The sequence below is a fragment of the Oncorhynchus keta genome, chromosome 24 (genome assembly GCF_023373465.1).
Source record: "Oncorhynchus keta strain PuntledgeMale-10-30-2019 chromosome 24, Oket_V2, whole genome shotgun sequence".
Lineage (NCBI taxonomy): Eukaryota > Metazoa > Chordata > Actinopteri > Salmoniformes > Salmonidae > Oncorhynchus > Oncorhynchus keta.
The window spans coordinates 10,593,788-10,598,832 of NC_068444.1; the positions used below are offsets into that span (position 1 = coordinate 10,593,788).

The 5,045-nt window shown below is 44.2% G+C and overlaps 1 long non-coding RNA gene across 1 annotated transcript; it reads left to right on the forward strand.

Annotated features, from left to right (window-relative positions):
- Positions 1-1,179: 1,179 nt before the first annotated feature.
- On the forward strand, positions 1,180-4,152 carry LOC127911491 (uncharacterized). Its single transcript, XR_008078729.1, has 3 exons — positions 1,180-1,204; positions 1,249-2,794; positions 3,271-4,152. It is a non-coding gene; the product is annotated as an uncharacterized LOC127911491 (long non-coding RNA).
- Positions 4,153-5,045: the final 893 nt, after the last annotated feature.

Here is a 5,045-nt window from a genome sequence, read left to right on the forward strand (position 1 = left end):
CCACAACACGACCAAAATTACTACAACCAAGATCACCTGCTTTCATACTATGATTTGACTATTAGATGATCAATGTTTCTTTTAAAAAAATATATATATATAAAAGGAATAGTTTCAGCACTGTAAAATGCCAGTTAAGTTCACGTAACAAGGTTGACCTTAAAATTAGGGAATTTGGGAGGTTTAAGTGGGTTAAAATCACAAAATCACAAGGGGGCAAAAATGCTGAATCTTGGCACTTTAGCAAGTCTTTATTCATATTGAATATCAGATTAATGGAATTTTACATCTGGTCTATATTAAAGGGCACTTCCTTTAATATAACTGCCTTTTAAAATTCAATATTGGTGAACAATTCCTAGTTAAAATATGAAAGGGATACAAAAGGCACTCATTTCGTGGAACAACCCAGGGACCAAAGCTTAAAAATTATTACAGTAAAGGAAATTTCCAGAAGAAAATAAAGTGTTAAAAATTATATTTTGAGTGAGATTCTGTTCTTGGCAGGAGTGCAGAGAGGCTTGCTGGCACACGGAACAATGTCTAAATATTATTCACATTTTTCACTTGATGGATTTAACTGCAGTGTATTGTCCTGCAGTCTGGCTTCGGATACCGAGCCGTCTAGAAATGTAAAAAAAAAGGCACAGCCACGGAGTTTCAGTAAATGAACTTTATTGGCAAAAAGCGTATTGTCTCTGCCAAGGGGAATAGAACTAGGACACATTTTGAGAGATGTTTTGATATAGTATACATGAAGCAATGCATTTGCCACAGTGTTTCTCCATTAACCTGCAGAGCATTAAATTACTCTGTAATGTTTTCTCCTTTTTCTTACAGCTTTATGAATCCCCAAGGCTTCATCCCAAATGCCACACTATTAGTAATGACGGGGGAAAAAATACGGAGTTACATCTCGCGATATTATATCGATACTTTGACTCCAAGTATCGATCCTGTAAAAAAATGTAAAAAGAAGAGAAATGCTGTACCTGCGACAAAACTAACTGAAATAGTCAGACAAGGTTTTATCCCTTTAATTGCCATGGATGATCAAAACATATTTTCTCATGTGCTCTAGTGGTTAGAGACAGGTAGCCTAGTGGTTAGAGACAGGTAGTCTAGTGGTCAGAGACAGGTAGTCTAGTGGTTAGAGACAGGTAGCCTAGTGGTTAGAGACAGGTAGTCTAGTGGTTAGAGACAGGTAGTCTAGTGGTTAGAGACAGGTAGCCTAGTGGTTAGAGACAGGTAGTCTAGTGGTTAGAGACAGGTAGCCTAGTGGTTAGAGACAGGTAGCCTAGTGGTTAGAGACAGGTAGTCTAGTGGTTAGAGCAGGTAGTCTAGTGGTTAGAGCAGGTAGTCTAGTGGTTAGAGACAGGTAGACTAGTGGTTAGAGACAGGTAGTCTAGTGGTTAGAGACAGGTAGCCTAGTGGTTAGAGACAGGTAGTCTAGGGGTTAGAGACAGGTAGCCTAGTGGTTAGAGACAGGTAGTCTAGTGGTTAGAGACAGGTAGTCTAGTGGTTAGAGCAGGTACTCTAGTGGTTAGAGCAGGTAGTCTAGTGGTTAGAGCAGGTAGTCTAGTGGTTAGAGGCAGGTAGTCTAGTGGTTAGAGACAGGTAGTCTAGTGGTTAGAGACAGGTAGACTAGTGGTTAGAGAAAGGTAGTCTAGTGGTTAGAGACAGGTAGCCTAGTGGTTAGAGACAGGTAGCCTAGTGGTTAGAGACAGGTAGTCTAGTGGTTAGAGACAGGTAGTCTAGTGGTTAGAGACAGGTAGTCTAGTGGTTAGAGACAGGTAGTCTAGTGGTTAGAGACAGGTAGTCTAGTGGTTAGAGACAGGTAGTCCAGTGGTTAGAGACAGGTAGCCTAGTGGTTAGAGACAGGTAGTCTAGTGGTTAGAGACAGGTAGCCTAGTGGTTAGAGACAGGTAGCCTAGTGGTTAGAGACAGGTAGTCTAGTGGTTAGAGACAGTCTAGTGGTTAGAGACAGGTAGTCTAGTGGTTAGAGCAGGTAGCCTAGTGGTTAGAGCAGGTAACCTAGTGGTTAGAGACAGGTAGTCTAGTGGTTAGAGACAGGTAGTCTAGTGGTTAGAGACAGGTAGTCTAGTTGTTAGAGACAGGTAGTCTAGTGGTTAGAGACAGGTAGTCTAGTGGTTAGAGACAGGTAGTCTAGTGGTTAGAGACAGGTAGTCTAGTGGTTAGAGCAGGTAGCCTAGTGGTTAGAGACAGGTAGTCTAGTGGTTAGAGCAGGTAGCCTAGTGGTTAGAGAGGGTAACCTAGTGGTTAGAGACAGGTAGTCTAGTGGTTAGAGACAGGTAGTCTAGTGGTTAGAGACAGGTAGACTAGTGGTTAGAGATAGGTAGTCTAGTGGTTAGAGACAGGTAGCCTAGTGGTTAGAGACAGGTAGTCTAGTGGTTAGAGACAGGTAGTCTAGTGGTTAGAGACAGGTAGCCTAGTGGTTAGAGACAGGTAGTCTAGTGGTTAGAGACAGGTAGTCTAGTGGTTAGAGACAGGTAGTCTAGTGGTTAGAGACAGGTAGTCTAGTGGTTAGAGACAGGTAGCCTAGTGGTTAGAGACAGGTATTCCAGTGGTTAGAGACAGGTAGTCTAGTGGTTAGAGACAGGTAGCCTAGTGGTTAGAGACAGGTAGTCTAGTGGTTAGAGACAGGTAGCCTAGTGGTTAGAGACAGGTAGTCTAGTGGTTAGAGACAGGTAGTCTAGTGGTTAGAGCAGGTAGCCTAGTGGTTAGAGCAGGTAACCTAGTGGTTAGAGACAGGTAGTCTAGTGGTTAGAGACAGGTAGTCTAGTGGTTAGAGACAGGTAGTCTAGTTGTTAGAGACAGGTAGTCTAGTGGTTAGAGACAGGTAGTCTAGTGGTTAGAGACAGGTAGTCTAGTGGTTAGAGACAGGTAGTCTAGTGGTTAGAGCAGGTAGCCTAGTGGTTAGAGACAGGTAGTCTAGTGGTTAGAGCAGGTAGCCTAGTGGTTAGAGAGGGTAACCTAGTGGTTAGAGACAGGTAGTCTAGTGGTTAGAGACAGGTAGTCTAGTGGTTAGAGACAGGTAGTCTAGTGGTTAGAGCAGGTAGCCTAGTGGTTAGAGACAGGTAGTCTAGTGGTTAGAGACAGCCTAGTGGTTAGAGACAGGTAGGCTAGTGGTTAGAGACAGGTAGCCTAGTGGTTAGAGACAGGTAGTCTAGTGGTTAGAGACAGGTAGTCTAGTGGTTAGAGACAGGTAGCCTAGTGGTTAGAGACAGGTATTCCAGTGGTTAGAGACAGGTAGTCTAGTGGTTAGAGACAGGTAGCCTAGTGGTTAGAGACAGGTAGTCTAGTGGTTAGAGACAGGTAGTCTAGTGGTTAGAGACAGGTAGCCTAGTGGTTAGAGACAGGTAGTCTAGTGGTTAGAGACAGGTAGCCTAGTGGTTAGAGACAGGTAGCCTAGTGGTTAGAGACAGGTAGTCTAGTGGTTAGAGCAGGTAGTCTAGTGGTTAGAGCAGGTAGTCTAGTGGTTAGAGACAGGTAGTCTAGTGGTTAGAGACAGGTAGACTAGTGGTTAGAGATAGGTAGTCTAGTGGTTAGAGACAGGTAGCCTAGTGGTTAGAGACAGGTAGTCTAGTGGTTAGAGACAGGTAGCCTAGTGGTTAGAGCAGGTAACCTAGTGGTTAGAGACAGGTAGTCTAGTGGTTAGAGACAGGTAGTCTAGTGGTTAGAGACAGGTAGTCTAGTGGTTAGAGACAGGTAGTCTAGTGGTTAGAGACAGGTAGTCTAGTGGTTAGAGACAGGTAGTCTAGTGGTTAGAGACAGGTAGCCTAGTGGTTAGAGACAGGTAGTCTAGTGGTTAGAGACAGGTAGTCTAGTGGTTAGAGACAGGTAGTCTAGTGGTTAGAGCAGGTAGCCTAGTGGTTAGAGACAGGTAGTCTAGTGGTTAGAGACAGCCTAGTGGTTAGAGACAGGTAGGCTAGTGGTTAGAGACAGGTAGCCTAGTGGTTAGAGACAGGTAGTCTAGTGGTTAGAGACAGGTAGTCTAGTGGTTAGAGACAGGTAGCCTAGTGGTTAGAGCAGGTAGTCTAGTGGTTAGAGACAGGTAGCCTAGTGGTTAGAGACAGGTAGTCTAGTGGTTAGAGACAGGTAGTCTAGTGGTTAGATACAGGTAGTCTAGTGGTTAGAGACAGGTAGCCTAGTGGTTAGAGCAGGTAGTCTAGTGGTTAGAGACAGGTAGCCTAGTGGTTAGAGACAGGTAGTCTAGTGCTTAGAGACAGGTAGCCTAGTGGTTAGAGCAGGTAGCCTAGTGGTTAGAGACAGGTAGTCTAGTGGTTAGAGACAGCCTAGTGGTTAGAGACAGCCTAGTGGTTAGAGCAGGTAGCCTAGTGGTTAGAGCAGGTAGCCTAGTGGTTAGAGACAGGTAGTCTAGTGGTTAGAGACAGGTAGTCTAGTGGTTAGAGACAGGTAGTCTAGTGGTTAGAGACAGGTAGCCTAGTGGTTAGAGACAGGTAGTCTAGTGGTTAGAGACAGGTAGCCTAGTGGTTAGAGCAGGTAGCCTAGTGGTTAGAGACAGGTAGTCTAGTGGTTAGAGCAGGTAGCCTAGTGGTTAGAGACAGGTAGTCTAGTGGTTAGAGACAGGTAGTCTAGTGGTTAGAGACAGGTCGTCTAGTGGTTAGAGACAGGTAGCCTAGTGGTTAGAGACAGGTAGCCTAGTGATTAGAGACAGCCTTGTGGTTAGAGACAGCCTAGTGGTTAGAGACAGGTACTCTAGTGGTTAGAGACAGGTAGCCTAGTGGTTAGAGACAGCCTAGTGGTTAGAGACAGCCTAGTGGTTAGAGCGTTCGTCTAGTAACCAAAAGTTTGCAATATCGAATTCCTGAGCTAACAAGGTAAAAATCTGTCGTTCTTACCCTGAACACGGCAGTTAACCCACTGTTCCGAGGCCGTCATTGTAAATAAGAATTGGTTCTTAACTGACTTTCCAGGTTAAATCAATGGAAACCTGTACGTTTGGAACATCAGAATCGCAATACAAAAATAATTCACAACCAAGTATTGTGATAATATTGTAT